At 30.9% G+C, this 24,667-nt stretch overlaps 1 protein-coding gene across 2 annotated transcripts in view; it reads right to left on the bottom strand.

Annotated features, from left to right (window-relative positions):
• Window positions 1-24,667, bottom strand: part of Pde9 (phosphodiesterase 9) — a 185,890-nt gene that overhangs the window by 145,620 nt on the left and 15,603 nt on the right. For both annotated transcript variants that reach the window (XM_083036922.1, XM_083036923.1), the window contains one exon: window positions 4,322-4,382. The gene's annotated coding sequence lies outside the window, so the exon portion shown is untranslated. The remainder of the gene's footprint in view (window positions 1-4,321; window positions 4,383-24,667) is intronic.

Here is a 24,667-nt window from a genome sequence, read left to right as displayed (position 1 = left end):
ATTTTATTAGATAATTATTTTTTGAATTACAATTATGGAAGCTATAGTGAAGTAATTTGTTTTCGGAACTACGTATCTTTGAATAACTCGGGACAATTTCCAAAAAATTCCCCGAATAAATGACGCTATTATAAGAGTAATGTGATGTATATACCAAGCACATCGCTCTTCGGTCTCGTCATAAATTTAACAGATTAAGTCCTTTGGTTTTTCATCTCGTGTTCGCTAAATAAACCTCAGAATTGGATGGCTAGGTTAATCTTGCGGTAAAAAAACGTGCTCAGAAATCGTTTCCAGCGCTGGGAGGAAACATCTATTTTTGCGAGAATTTTTGAAAAAATATTAGAATGGTGGATTTGTTGTTGATTAGATAAATGTCAAAATATTTAGCCAAAGATCACCGTAGTATACCTATCCGCGACGACATCGACCGATATTTCGCGTCGCCACAAGTGTAATTTTTTCTTTTCTTTTTTTTTTTACGACAACATCAAAGTTTCGTACATACATATATGCGGGCCATAAAAACGTCCGCCACGTTATCGCACGCACGTTCCGTAAATTCAGGTCCGCCTCGAGGCCCCTCTCGCTCGCTCGTAGTATCGTTATCGAATGCAAAACGGCTATAGGCACGACAGGCGAAACCGCCGGGTGTGACGATAGTAGCTATCCGCAAACAATGCCTCAATGGCCACGATTAAGCGCAGCCGTATTATATATGTACGTCGCGAGGCGCATTATCTAAGCAATAACCCCTAGACTAATCAGCTCCTAAACGGCTCTCCGCATATGCTAGAGATCTCTACACGAGAGAGCGCGTAATTCAGGCGGCAATTATCGGGTTCGCTGGAGCTTATCCGCCCTTATCCGACGCCATTTTCAGATCTTCGAAGTTCGAGAAGAGGTAAAAAAAAATAAAAAGGGATAGAGACGACTAGTAAACATCTCGCGGCCGACTGAGATCATTATTTCGCCTCGCAGTTCCGGGGTGGAGGTTGCTCGCCGTAAAAAGAGGAAGCTACAAACACAATAAGCACTTTGCCGAGTTCCAGCAACGCTAGTGTAGAGTTCCTCGAATGAAGAGAAGAATCAAGAGAGATTCCTTTGCGCGTGCGCTTAATCCCTTTTTATAACATCGTCCGACATTTATGACGAGAACAGGGGAGGACGAAACTAATTTTCTCTCGCAACACACACACACACACACACACACAAGTGATAGAAAATCATTGTGTTTCACGCGTTCGGATCGACGTGAGATTTTTTTTTTATTTATCGAGCAACCCTTGAGTTATCGACATTCTTGAAAACTTTTTATAATCGCTAATCATCAGTCATCTATCAGTCAGTGTAATTACGAGCAGCTTTCGCAAGTGTAGGAAATGAATATTCTAATGATATTTATTACGCGAAATGTAGAAACTGGGAATGAGTGCGCCCGGGGCTTTCTTTTATTGCGACGCGAGTTTTTCGCGTTTAAATTCTGACAATAAAACATCGCAAATATTTCATTCGAGAGATACAAAGAGATACGCACTCGATAAGATCTACAAAATGGAACTTTGCGTCAATTTTAAAAATAAATGACTTATAATGACACGTAATGACCAGGCGCGTTATTTCCCATAAAAAAAGACGATCGTTATAATACTTATGTGCTAAACACACGTGAAGAAACTGACAGTACAATGAGTGACACCGAAGGAGGTCGCGTGATTGCATGTCGCGATTATTACTGCCCCCTCCGAGTAATTTTCGCAAGCAAAGCAGCCAGAAAAAGACGAAGGAGAAAAAGAGTGAGAGAGACATGGAAAGGGCCAGAATGCTCGTAAATTCCGCGACCGTTTTACGAGCGTCGCGAAGTCGGATAAACGTCGGCCCCTAATGCGGGCCTAAACCGAATTATGTGAATCGGCGCGAATAATGAGCCCCTACGGAAAACGACGCGACCTCCTTTTTTTCTGACAGAGATCAAGCCATGATTAATAGCTGAGCAGCTAAAACGCTACATATGTAAAATAGAGAAACCACAGAGACACATGCGTGTCCCTATTTCGATCCCTTTGAGGATTAAATCCCAAATATCCCTTCCCCTATTTATGCGTAATTTAAATTTATTTATATTAAATATATTAAATATATATATTAAATATATTAAATATATATTAAGTATATATTATTAAATATATATATTAAATATATTAAATATATATATTAAGTATATATTATTAAATATATATATTAAATATATTAAATTTATCTCAAAATAAGGAAAGCGTTCCATCCATAACACATGAGAAAAATTATGAAGGTCTTTTGCTGACTCATTGTCAGCGTATTGTCATCATTTATATAAGCACCTAACTATACTTTCACATATGATAGGAAGTACGCCTGAAGTTTATGTATGTAAAAAAATACATGTTTCCATGAATTAAGATTTTTTCGCCGTCATAATTGTCACGTTTCAAATTTTGAACAGATACATATAAAAGGAAGTTACTTATATCTAAAGATATTATAATTTATTATTCTAATTATATCTATTAATAAATATATCTAAAATAAATATTTAAAGATTTCACTGTCTTCTGTCACTAATGATTTTACGATGTCATCTTAAACGAAAAGACAAAATAAGCTAATGAAAGATATAATAAAAACGACGTAATTATTTTTTAGAAGCGATGCGCGATTTTTAAAACGTTTGTAATGCAAGAGATTTTTTTTTAAGTTTTCATCTTCTTCAACAATGAGAAGACATCCTTGGGAACTTTTCAGATCCGCCCTTGAGTCTAAGTAGAGAAAACCTATCTCGTCCACGTCTATCGTATCCCCCGCGTCGCTCCCTCCTATCTTGTTATTTTAAAACCATCACGCATCTCTCCCCGTCAAACGCGCAATCTCCTCTTAATAGTTTGATACGAGTTTGAGGAAAAAAAAAACGCGCGGAAATCTCCATCGGGAACGTTCAACAGATCGTGAAACACATTTTCGACGTGTCTCGCGACACGTGAATAAAATACTACAACTATAGAGAAGAAGATTTTAACGATCTCGGACTTCTCGAGGAGATCGTTCCTCGCGATTTACAAAGTTGTTTACGTCCAGTCATATAACTTCGCTCCTCGTATTTAAAAGACACCCCGTATAACACGGCCATACCAAGGTAGGATAGGGTGCCGCTGGAATAGCCGAAGAAAATCGAAGGCCTCTATTCTTAGGACTGCGAGCGACCCGATGCATATGCATGTCGTGAGTCTGTTATGCGCGTATATTTACGCATATATTACGCGTGTCATAAGCACAAGTATACATTATATATATATGTATAATATATACGTTATATACCTAATAGATATATGCCGACATATATTATTTATTATTATCTTATCATCGGCCGCGTATATTATAATGCGCGTTACCCTGTCTCTCGCATATGCGCGTATATATTACGCGTATTAGACATTTTACGCGTACATATATACATTACATGGTTATTACATGTGCAATGTATATTCATCGTATGTAGGTGCGCACATGGCGCTGAAACTTTCTATTGTAGAGTGTCGTGTGTCGCAAATTTGTATCTGCTGGCTCGATTTCGCAATCGAATGGAAAAATGTCACAGATTGGGACAGAAAAAAGCTGGGGAAACGATATTAAAATTAAAGCAGAACAAGTCTGCGTAAAGTGACATATGCATATCTAAGTGTGGCGTAAAAACTATGCATTTTCTATTTGGGAGGCAATTACGAGGCAATTAATTCGATTAATTATTAATTATACGATTAATTATTATCAAGAATGTAGTTTTTCTAGCATTTAAAATTAATTTATTAATTGCAAAATTAATTTTAATAACAAAGTGCGATACATCACTACATCTAAACGCTAAAAATATATGCAAAAATATAAGATAAAAATACAAATCAAAAAATAATTTATTATAAACATTTTAAGAAATACTGTATGTATTTAAATTAATTATTTATTAAATTATTATTATTATTAAATAAATAAGGAGTACTAATTATTTTTATTTAAATATTACCTATTAAAAAACAATTTTCTATGAAACTTACGATATTTAAGATCTTGATATTAAAAATGATATAAAAAGGAATATTATAATATTTTAAATTCGATTAATATTTTTGACAATTATCAGAGCTGATTTTTGTCAAAAAATATTAATCGCGGATAAGATATTATAACATATTATTTAAAACATATGTTACTACTTTAATATTTTCAACATATGATATATACCCCCATTACCGCTATAGAAATATTATAAAATAAATAATTTCTCACTCACCGATACTTTACACGGCACTCCCGACACGACGCGTGAATCGCACTGTGTATCGCAATGCCACCTGTAACAAATAAAATACATACATATATTAGAATAATCTTATTATTTCGCATTACAACATACACAATATAGGTAAATATGCATAAGCTATAATTAACGATAGATATATCCACGGATCGTAACACATTCGCGCGCGCGAAAACAGATTAAGTTGGGTTATGTTGGCAAGAGATTTTGCATCGAATTTTTCGCGAAATATGCGTTTCGAACAATCACAACTACATATTAACGTTGAAATTATGATATGCGATTGATAAATATTACAATACAAAGGTTAGAAATCGTTTCTAACGATTATGCTTACTAATTAATCGCAGCGGGACGCAGCTCCAACTGCCTGATACTCGCGGTGTTTCGGTAATGGCCGAAGCTACAAACATCGGCAACTTCATTCTAATAGCGCGCGCGCGCGATACTATATGTATACATGACTTAATATTAATAATTAATTCAAACTCGAAGGAGATTCGTTCGAAAAGATATAGCTTTAGAAAAAAAAAATATTAATCGAGAATAAAGTATTATAATATATTATTTACAACATATTACTATTTTATAACTTTTATCATATTATTATTTTAAAATTTAATTAGCAAATTATAACATACACAATATAAAAATAAATATATAAGCTAGAATATTTAATTAGCAAATTTTCGCTTTATTAATATTTTTTTATCAAAATCAGCTGATTAAAGCGTTAATTTGCTAATTAATTTTTAAAATAATATGTTATAAAAATTAAAATAATGTTTTAAATAATATGTTATAATACTTTAAACACGATTAATATTTTTGACAGTTATCAGCTGATTTCTGTCAAGAAATATTAATTGCGAATAAGATATTATAACATATTATTTACAACATATAACTATTTTAATTTTTTACCATATTATTATTTTAAACTTTAATTAGCAAATTAACGCTTTAATCAGCTGATTTCTGTGAAAAAATATAAATCGAGCGGCTGTCATCGCGAAGATTAACAGTTTTGACAGTTGTTTAAAATAAAATTAAATTAAATTAAATTAAATCTTTGAATAAAATAGCGCGCGCGCTTATGTTGTCTAGTGATATATAAAGTGCGTGTTATTTTTTATTGTTTTTGACTCGTATTTATGATTTTATGTTAATGATTAAGTAAAATTGCGCGACGAAAAGGCTAACCGTAGTGAGAAATGGTTGACTCGTACTACTTAATCTATCTACATTCTTACTTTGCGCATAATAAAATGATGATATATAAACTGCGTGTTATTTTTTATTGTTTTTGACTCGTATTTATGATTTTATGTTAATGATTAAGTGATTGCGCGACGAAAAGGCTAACCGTAGTGAGAAATGGTTGACTCGTACTACTTAATCTATCTACATTCTTACTTTGCGCATAATAAAATTATGATACATAAAGTGCGTGTTATTTTTTGTTTTTGACTCGCATTTATGATTTTATGTTAATGATTAAATAATTGCGCGACGAAAAGGCTAAACGTAGTGAGAAATTGTTGACTCGTACTACTTAATCTATCTATATTCTTTGCGTATAATAAAATGATATAAAGTGCATATAATTTTTTATTATTTTTGACTCGTATTTATTATTTTATGCTCATGGCAGAGTAATTACTCGACAAAAAGGCTGAATCCTTTCCTTTTCTAAAAAAGATTTGTAAAATCGATACTCGCATATATCAAAGTTTATTGTTGCCGCTTTTCCGCGATGCTCATTGGCTGCCAAGATTCGCGTTGTGTGTTATATTCGTAGCATCGAGAGGCTGTCATCGCGAGGATTAGCAGTTTGACAGTTTGTTCAAAATAAAATTAAATAAAATAATAATATTAGTTTTAAATAATATGTTGTAATACTTTAAACTCGATTAATATTTTTGACAGTTATCAGCTGATTTCTGTCAAAAAATATTAATCGCGGATAAAGTATTATAACATATTATTTACAATATATTACTATTTTAATATTTTTAACATGTTATTATTTTAAAATTTAATTAGCACAAAGTAACGCTTTATTCATATTTCTTGACAGAAATCAGCTGATTAAAGCGTTAATTTGCTAATTAAATTTTAAAATAATATGTTAAAAATATTAAAATTGCAATATGTTCTAAATAATATGTTATAATACACCTTATCCGCGATTAATATTTTTTGACAGAAATCAGCTGATAACTATCAAAAATATTAATCGAGTTTAAAGTATTATAACATATTATTTAAAACATATTATTTTATTCTATTTTATTTTGAACAAACTGTTAAACTACTAACCCTTGCGATGACAGCCTCTCGATGATATAAATATAACGCACAACGCACAATGCGAATCGGAACAGTCAATCAGCATCGCGGAAAAAATGCAACAATACTTGCGAGAATCGACTTACAATTAACATGCCTTTTTTAGAAAGAGATGTTAAAATATTTAAAATTTGATTAATATTTTTGACAATTATAAACTGATATTTGTCAAAAAATATTAATCGCGGATAAAAGATATTATAATATATTATTTAGAACATATTATTATTTTAATATTTTCAACATATTATATACATCCCCATTACCGCATAATTAAATTAAATTAAATTAAATCTTTAAATGAAATGGCGCGCGCGCGCAGCACGCGCTTGTGTTGTCTAGTCAATATAAAAATCACATGAAATAAAAACTTAAATATCGCAAATATAGACATATCTTTCTCAAATGCTAAATAAGAATAAAATTATCAAAGAGGTAATTGTTTAAAAATTTTTCTGAATCCCAATTAAATTCCATAAGATTTCCCTGAATTTTCAATTTCATCGAACGATAATCCCTGAGAATGCTAGGTTTTCAAGAGTTTTCCCGGGAGTATATACCCTGTGAAAGCAATGAAATGAACAGCTGATTTGTCGTAACAATCGCATTCTTAGTCCCGTGATTCGTCGGAAGTGACGCAACGGATCGACGTCAGACAGGTTGAAAGACGCGGAATTAATTAGCCGGCGCGTAGCCCGCGGTTTATCGACTTTCGATTAAGAAGAGGATCATCGCAGGGAGGAGAATCTCGCGCTTTCGGAAATGCGTGATGGAAATGCACGCGCGAGCGTGATGCATCGTATAATCGCATCCCCGTATCGACGTGTCGTACACACTCATACATTCGCAGAGCGAACGGGCGAGTTTGTCGAGAGTTTAGAGTCTCTCTCTTCTCTCCCTTGCCCTTCCCGATATATACGATAGAACTCGAACTGCTTCCCAGTTCCTGAGAGCAATTACTCCCATCGGCTATAATTACGCGGCGATGATGCAGCTCTCGGTGTTTTGCGAGAGAGAGAGAGTCCCTAGATAAGGGGCGGCACGTTCCGAGGGAAAGCGACAGAAAGACGGAGAAACTACCCTGCCGACGAATCCTTTTCCTCCTTTTATGGATTAATTCGCCGGACGGAAGAAAAGGGGTGAGAAGGGAGAGGGACGAAAGACTGAGATTGGATTTAGAATAATTAGTATCCGACACTGATTGACGCGTATCTTCGGGCGATTACGTCGGAAGCTTCCAATACTTAAAACCGCGTTCGATTTCTTGAAATAAATCTAACTGATGTTATTAAATTTAAATATGATGTACACGGTTTTATTATCGGAATATACAATATACCGAGAAATTTATTTCGTATAAAATTTTTTATATATTATATTTGAGGTTTCTTTTTTAAATTTATGAAATAAACGAATGTGTTAATTGCTTTTTCTATGCGCAGTTTTATATGAAACTGCACAGAATAATTTTGCACATGTGCACACGATTTACTATTATAATCAACGATTTTATAAAACAATTTCAAAAGATTGTATAAAATCATTGACTGTATTTATGAAATCACACGGACGACATCAACAAGTAATTTTATATACAATTACTTATTTTCTTTCTTAATGTAATTTGAGATTTTATAAAAATTTTGACGAAATTAATTTTCATTGCGAGTGAGTTACATATATTTCATAAAATTATTGACAATTTTATAAAACAAATATCAATCAATTATTTCACTATACAACATATATACGATATCGAAATGATGTATACGAGAAACGAGGGAGAAATTCCGTATAAATTTGACAATCGAAAAAATAATTAATTCTCTCTGTATCTGTACGTATCCTGATGCAGGAAAATATTTAGCACACGTAATTCTGCGTGATTTTATAAGGGAGAAAAAAATTTCTCGCACTTCTGTAGAACCTGCATCCTGCAATGCGTTCCCAGCAACGATCCTAACGAAGTCCCAACTTATGTTAACCCGCATTTACCCTTAAACGTCGCGGGAATCCACGATTGCGCGCGACAGAGAAAGAGAGAGAGCCTATCTAAGCCATGTTTGGTCATCCGGTGGGCAGCCTCGGCCGCTGGCCCTCGGCGTTTGTTCCAGAAACACGCGTGGTTTGCTTTTGTGGACGAGCCAGCCCGACGCGGCGCGGAACAAATACAGCGCCCCGAGCGAGAGTAATTCCCGTCCGCACTCTCTTTCTCTCCCCCATATATGCAAACGTTCTCGCCTTCGGACACTCGGCTAATTGTTACTGAAATGCCGCGCGTGACCGGCATGGGGCGAGTTACTTTCGGAATCTGTCGCGAGCAGACGGAAAATAATAACCTCCTATTGTTAGGTTCGCGTGCGAAAGGTTTCTCGTTTTTAATAAAATGTCCTCGTAAAGAACAAACGTCTCATTCGATAATTAAATTAATTAATAAATATAAATTATAATATTTATATAATAACATTTATATAAATATAAATATTATTTTATATAAGTATTTTAAGTGTTATAATACATTAATTATATTATAATTAATATATTATAATATATTTAAAATATTATATATTATATTATTTATATTATAATATATTAATTATATATGAATTATATTATATTAAAATTATTAAAATATTTATAAAATAAAATATTAAAAATAAAAATAAAATTATAAAATATATATTATAAACTAAATTAAAATATGAATTACAGATATTTCAATATAAAATATTGCATTAAAGTTACCTTTTACAGCAACTTTGCATTTTCCAAAGCGTTTGTTGCAATTAATGTGTAAAAAATTTAAAAATTTTATATTCCATGATATGATATTTTCCCTTTTGAAAGAAATAAATGTTTATTTCCGAAGTAATTAATAGAGATTTATATTCGATATTGAATTTCGAATAATAGCTGAGTGATACACTGAGAGAATTTTCTTTTAGAATTTATATTTATAGTACCTGAAAATTATGGTAATCGTGGAATAATATGATATGGAAAGAGTTTTATGAGAATTTCTCTAATTAATATTTATCACAATAAAATATAAAACATGTTTGATTAATTTTACTAAACTGCAGTAAGTTTAGTATGCAGTTACTTGCTGCATACTATGAGGTTTAGTAAAATTAATCAAACATATTTTATATTTTATTGTAATAGATATTATTATTTTTATTGTCATAAATATTAATCAAAGAAATTCTCAATCAATAAAATTCTTTCCATACCATATTGTCCCACGATTACCATGATTTTCAGGATAAATTCTAAGAGAAAATTTTCTCTGTGTAGTTCGAAAGATCGAGAATACAAATATTTGAACAATGTTGTCGCTTTAACGCTACTGCAGAGCAATGTATTTCTTGAAAAAGTACTTCTATCAGCTTTCGAGTACACTTCATTAAATTGCGATGTCACAGCAAGTAGAGTTAGATTCATTATCTCGCGGATCTCGCTTATCTCACACGAGCTTGTTGCCACATTGCTTCGAGCAGCGTGTTTAACGATAAAAGATAACGTATCAATTTCAAATATCGACTCGCATTAAAATCCGTAATGACAGAATCGATTACTTCGAAGACACATATAATAACATATCTCGTCGTTCCTCAAATGATATATATCCCACGCGGAAAACCTACTATCTCCCGATAGGCTTTTAAAAATTGATATCACGTCACAGACGCGGGTGTTATCGACCATGTAACGAGCACGATGTCGCGATTCGAGGAATCGTTCGGTGTCGCGTTTCCCTAGCGAGATTGCGACTGTCAACGGTATGGTTGATAGGAGAGGACACGATTGCGGGGGTGATAAATTCCTCGGAGGAAACCGTAAATCTTTGTGGAAAAAGCCCGGTTGCAAACGCGCTCGGAAATAAAAAGAAGAAAAAGATTGGGGCGATAGAAGGCGCGATAGAAGGAGGGAGAAAAGGATGCAACGTGCGCGCAGGAGGCCGACGTGTGATGCTGGATGAGGACCCGTGGAATGCATAGAATGCGTCCGGCGCACCTGCTTGCAGACTTCAGCTCCGACTGAAACTGCTCAGGATCGCGCCTGCGGGCGAGGAACGCGTCCTCGTGTGGGTGACACGAACGAGCACACCGGAATTCGCAGGAGAAGCCGAGAGGAAAGGAGGATGGATGAGGACGGGCGAAAGAGAAAAGGGGGAGGGAACGGAAGGATGCGGGAGACCGAGGAAAGAGGAAGACGAACTGAAGTGCCAGGAGGTTACGACGCAGGTTATTTCGCAGGGAGATGATAAAGCCTCTCTGCGTCTCTTTCTCTCGCGCCATATATGTTTCCCCGATGGACCATTTGAAGGATCTAAATGATTACGCGGATTAAATTTTCAGTTGTTCGATTAGGATTTTTAATTATATTATATAATATATGATTCAAATAATTGTGGTTTTTTTTATCAATCGATTCATCTTATTAGTTTGTGTATAAAGGTACTGATTGTGAAATAAAGTCATTATGAAAAGGAAACATTTCTCGAGATATTTTATATTTTATGTCATAATATGTCAAAATAAATAATAATATAAAAATATAACAATACACAGAGAGAATTTTCTCTTAGAATTTACTCTGAAAATCATGGTAATCGTAGAACAATATGGTATGGAAAGAATTTGAAAAATATGTCTGATCAATTTTACCAGACTTTTAGTAAATTTTACTATACTTTTAGTAAAATTAATCAAACAAATTTTATATTTTATTGTGATAGATATTATTTTTTATTCTGATAAATATTAATCAGAGAAATTCTCATAAAATTCTTTCCATATGCCATATTGTCCCATGATTACCATGATTTTCAGGGTAAATTCTAAGAGAAAATTCTCTGTGTATAAATAATATAAAAATAAAAAAATATCTCGCGAAAAATATTCACTTTTTAACGACTTTAATAATTGATGTTTTTATTCAATTCTATTCTAAGGCTTTTCATGCAGAATGACTAAAATATCGATATATGTAAAAATATATATACATATATATATGTATAGTTGAAAAAATAATGACGTGTGCTCATATCTGTCAAACAATTTTACCGATAAAGAATTCAACATCCAATAAGTCCTTTTGGTGCAATGGACAAATTTTTCTTGTATTTAACATATAGTCTCCAAGATATTTATTATTGTTACTATGTTTCATCGTGTATAAGAAACTGCGAGCGTGACAGATTCTTCAAGTTATCTTAACGCGAAAAAAACTTTATTTGCGCGCGTTGATAATATCGTAGATAACATCGTAACGGAGCAATTTTTGTATATGATACAACTCTCTCGGACCGAATAGGATGTACAATAATCGCGTTGTACGAGATATTTGCTGCACAGGAGAGATACACACAGACTGGTATATCCCCGGGGTTTTAAAACGCATCGCGACCGAGAGCGGCCGAGCACGCGAGAGCGAGAGAAAGGGGCGTTTTATCTGGCCCCAGAGCGAAGCTTATTGACCTGCTGTTAGTCGCCGACTTACGGTTTGCGGCCGGTTTAAAGCGCACTCGTGACCTCGAAGAAACCGGGGAAATGCGTTGTCCGCAAATTAGATGGCTTTTAAACGTGATGAAAAATTGCGAGGGCTCGGACACTTTTCCATCTCCAGAAAATTTAAAAAAGCAAAAAAAATACTTCGACAAACGAGCACTTATAAACACTTTTTATATTATTTATAATATTTAATATTTTGATATTATTTATAGATATATTTATAACATTATTTACAATATTTCATATTATATATACTATTATTTATAATATTTCATATTATATATAATATTATTTATAATATTTTCAATTAATTAAAAATGTTTTGTGTTTAGAAAACTGTATAACAATGCAGAAAACATTCGATTAAATTTTAAGTTGAAAAACTCAGCGTCGAATTAATCAAAGAAATTATAATAGTCATCGTTTATACAGTCGTTTATACAGTAATAGTCACACTCGATATAAATTGGCAAAAGATTTTGATTAATTTGAACTTGGAGATATTTTTTTGTTTGAATTCTTTGCAAATTTTATCTTGGAAATATATATTATTAAAATTAACTCGCATCGTGTATATATTAAACTGAATTAATTTAGTCATACTTGTGGTATCTTCATGAATAAACAAAATATAATAAATGATTAGTGGCACAAAGAATCGTATTAAATAATATCAAAAAATTAAATATTTATCTACTATCATTAAAATATAAGAATAAGATTTCGATGGCAAGTCTCTTTTTTGAAGTAAAGTTTCAAACTCGTAACTTGGTTCATTATACGTTGTCGAACATTGTCGCACTATCGACGACTATGAAAACCATTTCTTTTCATTATCGCCCTATCCTATTAGACGCTTCGCTTACGGGGAAACACTGTGCATATATGATGTAACTCTTTATCTAGCGGTAAACCCGGTTTTAAACTTTCAAATGAACACACTATCTTGTAGCTAAGTGTTCTCTCGTGGATGAAGCGAGTCTACCGACAAATGCGTTTTTCAGCTATATCGCTGATTAAAATTCATAAACCGATAAACGTCAGCAAACGATAACGTTCGTAATAGAGAAGAGATATGATTGAAAGTGATTTTTCGAAGAAACTCGACGAAATTCGCGACAATGTATATTAATTAAAAAAATTATACGCGACGATATCTGCAATTTTATCTCGCGAAACAATTATATTTGTCCCATGCAAATTTGCGAATCTTATGTTTGAGAAATTATCATTCGCATTATCGATTTAATATCGTGTTTTCACGAGACACTTCTGATCAAGTGTAGGCTTTAGTATTTAAATGATAATCATATCCTTATCTCTCCTATCCCGAGTGATTAAACTTTCCAAACACGAGCGACACATTCTGATACGAAAAGCAAGAGATTACTAAACAAAGATTTTATCGCAATCGTTATTAGACTGTTATTATTAAATTATTACAATTTATCATTCGTTTTCGTCCGTCAAAAATGACGAAAACTTATTTCACATATAAACGTTTACACTCGAAAGATTATTCCATCTATTTTAAAAATATTTTACATTAAATAAATGCGATATTTCCAATAATAATATTAATAAATTTATAATTAAAATGTATAATATATTTATTCAATATATATTTAAATATATATTTAATATATTTATTATATATGTATCAAAGAGTAATGTTAATAAATTAATAATTCAGTTTAGTATCTCTTTTGGTATTTGTTTTCAGCCTCACGTGTCCGAAAAATGACAGATTGGATCCGCAGTGATCGAGAACATTTTCGGCCAGACAGAGTGTCTCCGAGAAACGCTTTTTTTTTATTTTATTTTTTTTTTTTTTATCTTCTTCGAAACACACAGTCTCTTAAAAGACGCACCATGGTCGATAAGATGAATTTACAAATACGACGCACACGTGCCACGTGTACTTTGCGTGGGCGTCCGAGTGCTCGTTTAATCTCGACGGTGGCCCCGCGAAAAATCCCATATGATCGGCGCTCGCAGCTTTTCATTCGCGTGTTACACAGAATAAACCGACGGAATCGCGTGCATTAGTCCAACTCTGGCCGAATTACCGCATTCGTGATGAGAAATGGCGAATAGTTATTGGAATTGTTTCGTCTGTTGGCACGAGGAGGAAATAGTTTGAGTTTAAGGGGGTCTTTACGTGATCTCTCGATGTCAGTGCATGTTTCTCTCTTTCTCTTTTTATTTTGCTTTCTAAATAAAATTCGACGTATAAGCGAAATAAGATTACACAATTTTACTTCTACTTTAAATCTGTCACACGTTTGACCAGTGTTAAAGATTCGTGTATATATTACATTAATTTCTTGATCTGTGATCTCGATAATTTAGCACTCCCAAAACCCTGAAGACCTCGATCAAATATTTAAAACAAGTTTCAAACAAGCATGAATATCGCAGAAAATGTTTAAAAAATAAAATCTGACTGATGAACAGTGACGATTCTCGAACTTCCGATCACGCTTACGTGTCTCATTATTAACTGCATCGATAAAAATGAAATGCGCATAAGCGACTTGCGACATAGTTATATATTTCTTTTTTTATCATAAACGCGAATGACCTCGCGACGACTATTACACGAGCTGGGAAAAAAAATCACTTAAAAAGCAACGAAAACGTTAAAAATTCCCGCGTGCGCGTATTTTGTGATTGCACGCCGACGACGAGGCTCATTCGATAATAGAGAAAATGACTACTTACGCGGCCGCGCGTTCGTATTATATCTTTAAACGACGTCAATTTCGCGTTTCTCGTATACCTGCCAGTTACCGGGACTCTGGAATCTCTCCCGACCCCCCCCGTTCGTTCGATCTTCGATGGTCCGGGCTTCCGCGATAGTTTATGCACGCGCGTGCATAATATGTAATGGCCACCCGCCGTCGCTCCGGGATAGAAATTATTGACGTGGTGTGTCCCGTCGCGTTCACCTATCTATCCATACTAGCCATACCTGCGCGCAGATCTGCTTAAACGTCGTGTGTAACCCCGGCACAGATCGAAGGATAGTTTCATTCCGGCTTGCACGATTATACCGCATTAAAGTAGGTATATCGCGAGATAGAGCTTTTAGCGAACTTTCCAATAACACTAGTTTACAGCCAAAAATTATTTTCAATCAGACAAAGTGTTTCTCATAGATTTTTGGGTTCCGCAAATTAAATTTCACGTCAAGTTTCCGAAATAATTGAGGTTTAATGTGTAAAAAATAGTTTTTTTGAGATATTTGAGATTTTTTTGTAAAAAAAAAAGTGAAAGTTATCTGGAAACTCTGATCAGATAATGTCATGAATGTTCATCTCCTTTATAAAATGCTTTTTCTTTATTTCGATATCTTACTTTTTAGCCATGTTATGAAGGCTAAGAACTACTCATATAGAAATACTCGTCCCATATATGAGAAGTAGTTCCCAGCTTTAATTTTTACATAACATGGCTAAAAAAGTAAGATATCGAAATAAAAAGAAATGCATTTTATAGGGGATGAACAATACATTTATGACATCTGATCAGAATTTCAAGATAACATTAATTTCTTTTACAAAAAGAATCTCAAATAATAAATATAATTATTTCGGAAACCTGACGTGCTGGTGAAAATTGACTTGCGACATCGTTTTATCCAAAAATCTATAAGAAACGCCTTGTCTAATTTAAAATAATGAAACAAACTTTTATAAACTAGTGTAATTCTTATAACAATATATCGCAGACTCACGATTATACGCGAATCGCGTAATGACGAGGGGAAAAATGAGGATAAAAAAATCCACTTTCTAAAATCTTACGCCGATACGTAAAAATTCTACGGTGAACTATATCTAGCTTAAGATGCGAGGGAGAGAACAAGGTAAAAAAGTATATAATAAAGGAATGTGAAAATAATCTGTCGCAGAGGCCTTCGTTGCCGAGTCTGATTGTGGACCAGAGCGGCGACGATTAAGCACCGTTTGTGTGGATCAAGCGTGGGCAAAGCCATTGGGAGACAATAAAACCGGCGCCTTCGCCAGACGCTTCTGGAATCCGGCCAGATCGCTTCGCGCGACTAATGGTCGTTGACGACGTCCATTAACCCGGACTAACCATATTCGTCGCGACGGAAAAGAGGGACATTTCGCGCGATCGATGTGATTTACCACGAGACACCCGATATACGAGCAAAGACCTCTCTATTTATTCTCAATATTATAATTTATACGATACACAGTTTGAAAATTTGTGTTTTCTTGTTAAAAACGATCCCCGTTAAAATTTTTGTGTTAAATATTTAACACATTCATGTGTTAAATTAACATATTGCTGTTGTGTTAATTGAACTCAAATGTTAAATTATTAAAATAACTGAAAAAAAGTGTAAAAATAACACAATGTGTATTTACTTTTAATTTTACACAATAAATATGTTCGATATTATTAGTGACAAGATTTATCTGTTAAAATTTACAGAAAAAAAAATGTTAATTTTACTTTATAATATAAGTGGGGATGATAAAATGTAAAATTAACATTTTTTTTAGTTAATTTTTAGTTAATTTTTACATTAAAACTATGTTAATTTAACACAAAATTTATTTTAAGTTTACTTGAAGTTTGCATTAATTTTATGTTAAAATATTAACACAATATTCGTGTCATCATTTAACATATCCGTATTATGTTAAATTAACACAAAAATTTCTGTGGACCGTTTGGGACATGTGATATTTGTTAAATTTAACACAAATTTTTCAACTGTGTATATGTATGTATAATATATATATGTAACTCGAGAAATGTACGTTAATTTATAAATACTTTATGAATAAATTCAAATATTAATATTATTATTAGTGTAAATATCACATATCACACATGAAACGAGTATTATCATTAATTTTGTCATCAAAGGAGATTATTGTCATTGCTGAATACTAAAATAAATGTTAAAACTTTCAAGTAAACATAGTAAAAAATGTAATGTACATACATTAATTTCTATTGTAATATATAATACATATTATTATGTCAAATTATACTGATAATGTTTGTAATAATTTTTAATTTTCAACTCTTTCAAGGTTTCTATAATCCGTATGTTTTTTATTCTGAATAATTTGTTTTTAGACTTTTTTCTAAAAACTTAAAATTATTTTTAAAAATACTTAAATGATATTAATCAAGAGAGAAAAGAAAAGGACCGATTGGAGCTTGGACGTGGTAATAAGTGCGTAATGAAATTAACATTTTATATTCGATTGAATTATTTTCATATCACTTTCTTGTCATAAGAGGACATCATTATAGGCTTGATGAATCAGATTTTTAAATTGTTGCGTTCATAAAAAGAATTCGTTAATAATCGTTAATAATTATTTTGGAAACTATCTATTAGACTTTATTTTCTCGATAATTCGTGATCAAATCTCTAATCTATATGATGAAATATTCTTCCCTTCCTAGCTCTCCCTCTTCTTTTTCCTTTTTCACAATCATCTGTGTTTAAGATATCACTGATAAATATGTGTCTGCGACTAAAGTCTTAGATAAGTCTCTTGCTTACGTCAGCATTAATAAGTTAAATAAATTTATAAAATAATATATGCTTCTTGTGTAGGATAGAGTGACAGGCAATTAATAACAAAAATAAAAAAGAACATATATTATATGTATTAATAAATGTCTTTCTATTCAGTCTGTCCATCGATGGGACCATTGATGGGAGAATTATGAAATAATGTTCTCATTTTGAGAAGAGTTATACACAAGTTGCCTTAAAGCATTTCATACTCAGCGACACTCATTTTTTATGACATTAACCATTTCTGCGATAACTTCTGATTTTGTATTTTGTTTACCTTGATGTTTATTGTATAATTTATTTTCGCCATTGAGAGAAAAGGATCCGAAATGGATCGAAATGTTTGATACTACTACAGTTATATGTTAGATGTTAATTTCATTACGTTAATTTGAAATGTTAGTTTGAATAAATGGCGAGCATGAAATGCTTGCAAATGCAAAGTCCAGCGAAAGATCAATTGTTTTTTTCATTATGCACCTATTATCGTGTCCAGGCTCTAAGTGCCCATTTTCTCTATATATACTGATAATGTTTGTGATAATTTTAAATTTTCAATATATTTCTATAAAATATCTGTATGTTTTCTCTAAATAATTTTAAACTTTTTTCTAAAATGTTTGTCACTAAAAATACATTTCTGTTTTAATCTTACTTTAATAGTTTAATATTTATAATTCGTGAATTGTAAAAACATTCTGGATAAATTACACGGCAGTTAAAAAGCAGTTATTATAAATATTCAATATTTGAGTTTAGTATTTTTGCTTGTGTTTATTTGTCCTTAAAGCGTGTGAATAATTATCTGTGACAAAAGACTACTGACAGCTACTGACAGTTGCGAGTGAGAAGTGACAAGTAACATCAATAAAAGTCGATTCTTAAGAGATACGAGTGCTAAAAGAGAAATGTGAAAGAATATATATGTAATATTTTTATCTTACATTATTTTATATATTCTATATTCATAATATTTTTACAAAATATTACTTTTTCTATCTTTTAAACTGCAAATATCACTCGCGTTTCGAAAGATCATACATAAACATGTCCTACTTTCGATAAATTAAATTTTCAATAAAAAAAAATATTAATACGTCGCTTGCAGTTATAACAATACATTTGTTTATGTCATAAAAACTGTTTATATGTTGAAAGAAATGCCTGTCATTTGACTTCAACACAAAAAATTCGCTAATATATGTATAATGATTAAGAATTGTTTGTCAATATTTAATTTAATTTTGTTTCTATTTCTAGAGTCACATGGCTAAAAAGTTATTACGCTAATTTAAATAACTGAATAAAAATAAAAAACAATAGTAAAAATACAAATTTTAAAAATAGAGAAGACGAGAAAAAGTCTAGAACCGAATAAAGAAAATAAAAGAGACGAAAAAGTAAGTAAAATAAAATGTATGTTTCTGAAGAGAAAGAAAAACAAAGAAAAAATAAAAGGACAAAATGTATATGCACAACAGTTTTAAATTAACGTTTGTTAACAGTAAAAATAACATTAAATATGTGTGCATATGTTTCCTCAAAATAATAAATTTTCGAATTTTATAATTATTGTTCTTCTTTTCTCTCTTCGACTCAGTCCGAGATCTTTGCATTTAAATTGTATTCCTAAATTGTATAGTTTACTAATATCACCCTATAAAAATATATTATACTTGCAATAGCATGAAAATTTTAAACAATTATTTTCTGTAGTGTCTGTTACAGAAAAAATGAACTTGTCTGAATATAAATATCGCTATGCATATTTGCATGTTCATACTCCCAGATTTTCATGCGGCAAATGCAAAATACAAATGGAAACGTTAGAACACATTCTACCACGCACGATGGATACATCCTGAAGACTGTAATTTTTCAGCTTCTAACAAGATCGGTGTTGAGTTCGCGGATCGAATTGGACAGGAATCAAGCAAACGCGACATACAATTTGAAAATACACAGAATAGCGAAAATCACGATAAAGAATCTCATATAAACCATAATTCTACCGATAATTGCGCCTCTATTAAATAAGCATCTCATTCTCCGGACGGATCTTCTATTACTTTTCATTTCTCTCCTATATCTTTTTTTCTTCCTGTCGCGATCGAAAATTATAATTGTAAAAACGAACATTATATTTCCGATATTTTTTCTAATATTTTTGATATCGCAACTCTTGTGCGATATTTACTCCCAATTATACAATGAGCTCATAATTTCGATTGATCTAGATGTATTAAGTGTTTAAGAATGTATACGTACAGTTATAGGTTATAGCTATAGTTATGTTAAGTAAAGTTTATTAACTGTAAATTTTATTAACTCATCAGATTCGCTTGCATGAAACATCGATACGGATTTCGATATTTGTGACACTTTGTACTATGCAGTTCAAAGTTATTCATGCAATGCAATAGATAATATAATAACAAATGTCAAATATTAATGATTTGCAATGATAAAAATTTGAGCAATGATTCGATCACGTATGATAGCGAGTTTAATTCGACTTTAAATAATTAAGTAACTAAAATTCTAAGAGACCACATAATATCAATTAAAGAAAAAAATATTTTTATAATAAAAATAACTACCCTGTTGAAAAATAAAGACTTTATTCGAACATAATCGCAGTTACAAATCCAAGAATTATCTTTATAAAATAGTATTAAACAAGTAAAAAATGTTTTGTAAAAATGTAAGAAATAACAATAGCAATTAAAAATCAAATAGTTGTTTGCTTTCCGGATTTGCTCATTAATACTTTATCATTAATAAAAAATGCTACAGCATTAAAATTATTTTATATATTTTTAAATTTTATTTTTTTTTCCTATTATTTTTGTCGTTTAAATGTTCTGCTTTAATTTAAATATCAAAATTTTACGATTTCGCGGATTCTGAAAATATTATGTTTATTATTTATATGACAAGGTTATGCGGCAAATAGAAAAAAAATCTGTGTTATTATAAATATCTCTAAGCGCTTCAGTTCAACGTTTTCTATACTTATTTACTTGCCCGTACAGTGTAGGAATTATCTATAAACAAACAGCAGTTACTAGCAATAACTGAGAAGAGATAATAACAGTGTCAAAAGCTATTTATTATAAGAATTAAAAGTAAGAGGCGAGTAGAAGAAAAAAGTCAGAAAAAAATTGAATATAATATTTATATATAATTCAATATCTTTTTTACTTATTTAATCGACAAAAATTACTTGATAAAATATATCGTTAATTAAAATTAAATTAATAAAAAAAATCAAGTTTCAATAAAAGCTTCAGTTGTTCTTAAATGTAATTAAATAACAATACAAAACATTTATTTTAAAAAATTTTTTTTATCTTTGGATTTTAAATGTCACTCACATAGATTTCTGTAAATTATAATATACTAGACCACTAAGCCAGCGATATTAAAAATGATGCAAGAACAGTCTAATTGCGAGCAGAATATATAGAATATGCTACAAGTCATTAACATATTTCTTATTTTTATATGTGTATTATATATGTACTTGATATTTTTTACTGTTTTATTTTTACTGTAAAATATATATTCACTATCAATGTCTTATCAAGAGATACGGCATATCAAATTCTATCCAATTAGATATGACTGCCCTTGCATCGCATTTCACTATATAAGTCTTATATGGTCTAGTCTAGTATAATACATAGAAGTCTGTGATCGCTCATGTCTCAAAAGACAAGCGTGTATGTAATTAATTACAAGTCATATGAAACCTTCTTGAATATGATATCTCATATTTGATAAATTAAATTATCAATAAAGGAACAAAATGTTAATATTTACAGTTGTTTGTGATGACTCCAATGTTGTGATAATTCCAATTATAAATAAAATAAGAGTATATTTGAAAAAAAAATAATAATCACCCAACTGTATAAAAAAATTCTATAAAATATCTTAAATCAGAATTATTTGTTTTAAAAACATTATCTTTATTTCCAGTCGCACAGATAAAAAATTGTGACAAATAACCAACAAACAAAGTGATGCAAATTCAGACAGATAAAAAAAAACCATACTGTTTGTACAAGCAGAGACTATGAGTGAAGGGCAGAGTAGTCGAAAAAGGAAAATGAATGAAAACCGGGATGATCCCCGTGACAAAAAAATCCCACGACAATTCATATGCTTAATGTGTAAAATGAATTTTACAAATAACTCTGATTTCATACAGCATCTCAAAAATTACGAATTTGAGTATCATTTAGTTCTTGCATCTGCTCTGCATGAATTAATGAAAAAATCACATTAAATAAGTGATGCATCTCTCGAATCAATGATGATAACCGACAGCGGCTTCTTTAATTATTTTCTCGCATCTCTTTTCTTTACTTTTTGTTTGCAAAATCCGATATTATTTTTTTTTTTTTTTCTAATATGATAACATCGCATCCAATTGTACGATAGCTGATAATTTTGATCGATATATGAAAACGATTAATATGAATTACTATATATAAATGCATGTATGTACATTAAAAGCAAAATTTTTGTTTTCTCTTTCTCTTCTCTCCTCTCCTCCCTATTTCTCTCTCACTCTCTCTCTTTCTCTCGACTGTTACATCCATGAATTAGCGATCTCACAAACAAATAGAATGTTGCGAATGTAAAATTTAGTCACAACAAAAATAAAAAAAAATTTCGTTAATATTAAAACAGATAAAGATAATTAATTTTTTTATGATTCCCAAAAGCGAAACAATATAACACTGTAACTCGTGCGATGATAAACTCGTGAATAAAATTGCATTTTGATTGCACTTAATTAGCCAAATAACTTAGTAACTTTCTTGAATAATTATTTTATAACTTACAATTCACATCTTAAATTTATAACTCATAAACATAAAATTAGCTAAAAATATTTGTTTATATATTTTTTTCATTTATTTTTAATTCTTTTTCTTTTTCTTTCGTAACAATTATCTCAAAATACGTACATATGTATTATGTTTCGAGGTAATTAGGTCACGGAGTAAAAGGAGAGAAAACAAATTAATTGTAAATACGAAAATTAAATAAAAGTTATCTTTGCAAAGCATGTATACAATAAAAAGTGCAATGTGTAACATACTAGTTTGATACGCAGAGATATTAAACAAAAATTATTATCAAAATAAATGTGCAGTATTATGGAATTAAATTAATATAAACACTCGTAATAATTTTAATATATTCATATATTCGTGCATTATCTTTTCATCTTATCTGAGCTTTCATCATTAAAAATTCTGGTAATTTTTAAATTCTTTACGATTTTTACTACTTTATTTAAATATTTGTTTGTATTCAAAAATCGATATGCATTGAAATTACAAATCTTTAGTTTAATTTAAATACTTATATTTAAAATTGTGATTTATTGCGCACATGAAACATTCTGTAAATTGTACAGCAAGATTACGCGTGATAGTTAGAAGCTATCACGTAAACATTTGAGTTCAATGTTTTCTACTTATATTTATTTGCCCTTGTAAAGTCGAAATTAATTACAAGTGGCAATTGCTGACAGAGCTTAGAAACGAGAAGTTAAAAGCGTATAAGTAACAACGATAGTGAGAAAAGCTTTTTGACACACACCGTGCAAATACGTAAGCCCTACAAAAGTAAGAAAATTTTATATTTATAATATTATTATATATTATATATTAAATATTATTATATATTTTTATATATTATTCCATATATTTTAGATTTACGATTTATATATTGTTATTACGATTTATATATTTAATATTCTATAAAAAAATAAGTTTTAAAAATATGCTAAAAATTGCAAAAAGATATTTTTATGTAATCAACAAAATAAAGTCGATTTTTATACAGAAATATATAACCTGATTTGCGTGTTAAATAAAAAAATATTAGGTTTTTTTTACTTTTGGATTCCGATCACTCTCGTATTACTCATGTTTTAGAAGATAATCATACAATCTAAATTCAGATTTTTCTATAGCTGTGAATATAACCATTCCACCTTTAATACATTAGAAATTGTCGATAAAAAGTTTTGTACTTGTACTAATTGCTTATAATTGATAATAGTAAAAAACAACAATTTCGTTTATAACATTCAAGCCATAAGAAATTATGTTTTGAAAAAATGACATCCACATCATTTTTTATTATCTGGTATTAAAAAAAATTCGCTAATGTACGTCAGATTTAGAATTGGTCGTAATTATTTAAAATTGGATGTTTTCACACAGATAGCAAACAACAGTAATTTATATATAAAATAATTGACGGAAAACCTACTATATTACAAATACGATCAGAAAACATACAAAAAGAGCAGAACAAAAACCAGTATAAGATTGTTTTGCAATGATCTGATCATGGAACATCAAAATATATGTATGTAACACATTATAACATTAACGCTAGAATTTCATAAACAAATTATAAATTTTATAGATTATAAATTTTATCTTATTAAAATCTTATTTTTATATAATCTTGTAGCTACAGTATATAAATTTATTTAGAATGGCATAAATTTAAAAATAAAATTATTTTCCTTAGTGTCTCAACAAACAAGCGACAGGAGAAAAAGATCAAATGGAAAAACGCTTCTTTATTTTAACTCACTTATTTGCAATTGGACTTTCAGGAGTACATATAACTGGGATAGCCAAAAATTTCAAAGTCCGGCTATATTTATATGCAACAAATGTAAAATAAAATATAAAAATCTACATGATTTCAAGATACACGTGCGACATCATCATACGACCATTACCGACTACGAGTTAACTTCGTGCCAAAAGAACGATAGAAGCCGAATTCTGCAAATATCTAAATGCGCCACATGCGAACAATGTTTTTCGA

The sequence above is a fragment of the Prenolepis imparis genome, unplaced genomic scaffold, assembly GCF_030444845.1.
Source record: "Prenolepis imparis isolate NDT839.2.m4 unplaced genomic scaffold, iyPreImpa1.0 SCAF_4, whole genome shotgun sequence".
NCBI lineage: Eukaryota > Metazoa > Arthropoda > Insecta > Hymenoptera > Formicidae > Prenolepis > Prenolepis imparis.
This window is presented reverse-complemented; position numbering and strand designations above follow the sequence as displayed.